The sequence below is a fragment of the Carlito syrichta genome, unplaced genomic scaffold (genome assembly GCF_000164805.1).
Source record: "Carlito syrichta isolate Samal-C Ts95f unplaced genomic scaffold, Tarsius_syrichta-2.0.1 Scaffold316465, whole genome shotgun sequence".
NCBI classification, from domain to species: Eukaryota; Metazoa; Chordata; class Mammalia; order Primates; family Tarsiidae; genus Carlito; species Carlito syrichta.
The window spans coordinates 187217-191729 of record NW_007260561.1 but is presented as its reverse complement, the minus strand read 5'-3'; the positions used below and the strand labels follow the sequence as shown (position 1 = coordinate 191729).

General features: G+C 41.9%; 1 protein-coding gene across 1 annotated transcript in view; it reads right to left on the bottom strand.

Annotated features, from left to right (window-relative positions):
- TMEM100 (transmembrane protein 100) overlaps positions 1–1321 on the bottom strand; it is a 5651-nt gene extending 4330 nt beyond the window's left edge. The window contains exon 1 of the mRNA XM_021707235.1: positions 1306–1321. The gene's annotated coding sequence lies outside the window, so the exon portion shown is untranslated. The remainder of the gene's footprint in view (positions 1–1305) is intronic.
- Between the last annotated feature and the right edge of the window lie 3192 nt (positions 1322–4513).

Sequence of the window (4513 nt, the reverse complement as noted above, 5' to 3'; positions counted from 1 at the left end):
AAGGGACTGGATGTTCTCAAACATCTTGCCTCTGTTCTATCATAGCACATCCCTCCCACCACCCTCCCCATCTAGTAACAAAATACCTTGACAATTTTGTTACTAAAAGAGAGGGAAAAGGTCCTTCATTCTAGAATGAAAGCCAAGAAAAAAAACAAAGTAAAAAGGTCTCTGAGGCCTGGCTGAGTCACAGCAAGTACCTGGAGGGCCTCGATCACCACCATCCTCACACTTTTAAAAAGTGAGACACACAGGGAAAAAGCCATCGTCTGCCGGGAAGCTGTCACTTGGTGTTGAAGATAAGGGATACTTAGAACCAGGGCATTTCAGAAATTGCCCCAGAAAGATGGTGAGATGTGTGTGAGGTGTGGGTGAGGACGGCTACGTAAACGAGTGTTTCTTGAGAAACTCCTTAAAAGCCCAGTCTTTACAGCTGTGAATTTGGGCCTTTGAGGGCAAGTCCTCTCTACTTCCTAGGATGGTTGCTTTTCCACAAAAACAGACCAGTGATTCCACCGAAGCTCTGAGTATCACCTTATTCTGTTGAAAATCATGCTTCTCTTTTACCAAAGCTAAAGGTGCATGAATTGAACTTCTAGAGAGAGGCCACAGGCACATTTTTTTCATAATGTGCCCTTGACTGAACCTGTAATGAGGCCCAGGGAGTGTCTCTGTGGTCCCCCGGAGCGTGGACAGGTCTGGCATTATTTCTAATATCAAAGCTTCATCCTTGTCCGGCTTCTGGTGCCCCATGGTCCCAATCCTCCTTCACAGGGGGTGTGCATCTGCTTAGATATGCACATCTCCAGACCCTAAGCAGACAACGGATGGCTTCTATTGTTAAATCCAAAGTAGAAAGCTTTGGGATAAAGTGGAAGTTGTGTCAGAAGGATAGATAATTATCCTGATAACTCTGACACATGTAGTTTTAGCTAACTTTACCTCTTCAAATTGAAATTCGAAGAGAAGTCCTAGTAATCTATGCCTGATGCCTTTGAATGTGTCATCCTCCTTCCACTCTGTGTCTATAAGGTATTCAACACTCCTGGGAATTCCTTCAGGGACACCTGCCCCCAGAGACAACATTTTATCCACGATGCCTCAATTCTGCCAGCCCTCTCTTTTCAGAAGGAAGAGAAAATCTCGCTAGCTCTTTCTAAAGCACGTGGCTCTAGGAGACTCCTTTACGTTTGGAGAACTTTTCCGAAAGCCTCCAATACATGCATTACATTTATGCCCCTGACCCCCACAGGCATTCAGCATTTCCTTCCCAGATCTTTCAAAGACCAAGGCAAAGATCCTTACCTTTCCCAGCCACAGTCGGACTGAGACAGCTGCCCGCGACCGCCAACAGCAACCCAGAGAGGGGGATGCAAATCACTGCCCTAGGGACCGTAAACAAAGTTCTCAGCAAGGCTTAAACACAATTAAGGGACCGGAGACAATTTGGTGAGAGGAAATCTCTGAAGTGCGGCTGGATTTTACACTACGTTTTCCTCTGTGAGAATGTAATCTGTATATATTTTTAAAGGGACACCAAGTTTGAAAAGGCTGTCCTCCTTTGTTTTTCTCTCTGTATAGCTTTATTCGGGGATTTTTTTTCAAGATTTTCCCCATCCAGAGCCCCTATTCTGTGTGCACTCTTTCAGTAAATCTGTGAACCTGCAGAAAAGAATTTGTCTGTAATCTTTGTTCTACTTTTCTAAGGGGATGTGGAATTTGGGGAGCGTGTATATAGGGGAATGGGACCATAAACGAATCTCTTTCATTATAATATACAAGTAGCAACAGGAGTACAAGGAAGATAAGAATTCATGGTAAAAATGGCATTTGGTGTCCGTGTGGGTCCTCTCTGTCTAAAGTCAGGGGTAAGGTAGACTGAAAAATCACACCTCTGAGGTGACCTTCTACCACAGGCATCATAAACAGCAGAATTAGGAACACAGTTAGGAACTTACTGTTCCAGAGAGAACACCCCCAAACTTGCAAAAATCTAATTGTTCTTAGAAACTAGGTGAGAGATAAAGTTACTTAGGGAAGGGGGGCATAGAAGTGGAGGAGGGCAAGGAAACATGGTGGGTACCATGACAAAGAGGTCTTTTTGCCCACTTCCTAATATAGGAGCCAAAGGTTCAGACTCTGGATTACAAGGGGGATGTTTTGATTTTCCTGTTGGGTATATGTTGTTGAAGACCTGGAAATTTCTCCTTTGGGAACACATACGTTTTGCATTTTGTGAAGGGTACCCCTGACCCCCATGTGCATTCGATTACTTGCCCATATTTACTTTCAGTTTGCTTTTGCTTGATGTGGTTGAGCTGGCTAATTTCCAGCAGCCCTGAAGATGCCAGTTCCTCCGGGTCCTCTGTCCAATCCCTGCACTCCTTTGATCTCAGTCATCACCCAGTCCAACTGAATTCTGAGAGATGTGGGAAGCTGGCCAGTTTTTCTCCTTTCTAATGCTTCTTTTAAGGTTGTGTCTGCATTTATATTCTGAAATCATGGACATTTGGAAAGTGATCTCTACTTGTATGTTCATTTTGGATAACAGGTAATGTTATCATTCCCCCTTTTCTTTTTTCTCCTCCAAGGCACGTTTCTTTCAGGTTTAGGACATTAACTAGAGAACTTGACAGTTACAAGAGGAACAAGGAGTGTGTCATACATATGGAAATGTATTTTAGTTTTTATTGGTCAATTTCAGGTACCAGAATCGCATATGATCCATGTACATATAGAAAGAAAAGCATGCATCTGTTAGATGTTCTGAGATACTATGAAAAATCATAGAAGCATAAAAAAAATAGAGTTTTTGAAATCAAATGATACAGTGGGAGACTTTAGGGAGGGCTGAATTAATCATCTCTCACTTCAACAAGAACTAGTTGCCATTCTGGCCTCAGATGAACGGAACTGATTTTTTTATTTCAGAATCAGGATATATGTGAAAACTTCTGTGATTCTGATACACGTTCATGTATGTTGCACAGAACTTCATATTTATGTACATTATTCTTTGGAAGCCAATGACGAGGAAGCTCAAAGGTGAAGAGTTATAGCCAACCGGGCTGACATTTTCCTGAGACAAGTGAACACTCTAGGGTCAGCCTCCCCTCATGAACTATAGGTCATGTATTCTGGGCTTGTCAGAAACATGCCATACTTTCTTTGTTCAAAGAAAAGAGACCACAGTAATCTCACCGCTTTGCCACTCATTCCTATAACTGAGAGTATGGAGCCTTTAGATGCCTGCTGACAGAAGTAACCTTTCCCTGGACTTTGGTGGTAAATATCACTTAGCTTGTCCATAAAATGATGTACATAAACATTGTGTGACCTCAATCCACTCCTAACTGGCACACAATTTCTAGACTGGAGATTTAAAACCACCGTGCAACGCGCAAAGCATCTTAAAAACAATTTATAGTATCCACGTAAAGGTCAGCTAGCTTTTCTCTGTTCCATATTTATGGAGCAGAATATAACTTCTGGCCCAATTAGCCTTCTCCCAGTTGTGTGGTACAAGCCTGAAAGTGATTGTCTCAGGCTAGGGGTAATGGCTCTCCGTTGCATTCCCAGCACTTTGGGAGACTGAGGTAGGAGAATCACTTGAAGCCAGGAGTTCAAGACCAACCTAGGTAACATAGTAAGAAGCCAGCTGTCTCTTAAAAAAAAGAAAAAATATCACTAGCTCAGGATGGATCGGATAGGCCCATCAGTGCCAGCCCTCCTTCAAATAATTGAAAACACATTTTAAACCATAGATTATAAGTTCCATGCTTGGGTAAAAGGAGTATCGAGCATATTTTCACAAGTAGCTTTATTATCTTTATTTTGCAGAGAAAGAAATGAGGGTTCAGAGACTGGCACTGTTGCCAGGTTTAATTCCAGAGCCAGGGTCCTTCCTTCTGAGCAGATCCACAACAATATGCTGAGTTTGAAGAGGAAAGAAGCACATTAACACTTATCAAGCATCTAATATGCACCCATAACACAGACCATATTTCAGGTATTTGAATCTTTATTTTACTAATAAAGACATTAAAATTCAATGGGGTTAAGTAATTGCCCAGAATCTACTACTGGTGGGAGTGGCAGAGTTAGGTTTCAAATCCAGGTACTTCTTCTATGATGTGCTATGGAACTCCTTCACTTATTTTTTAAAATTAGATCATGTGTATATTCTTAAATTTATCTTAAGCCTCGTTTTCTTGGGTTTAGGGTGATATACTCTTACTAAGTTTAATTTTACAGAAGTTGTCTGAAAAGGGGTACTCATTGTTTCTAGAACAATTAAGTCATGCATTTTACCCTTGTATACATCTGGGTATTAAAACAGAGTTGTGTTACTAAGCAGATTTGGGTAGGTTTGAAGCCAGGACAGACATAGGCCTGCTACCTACAAAATCTACGGAAGATGCCGCAGCAGTAGGGGCATTTTACAGGTCACCCAGGGTGTTCCTCTGCCTTCAGGAGAATTTTAGTTTTACTAATGCTTACTGCATTCCTTCGG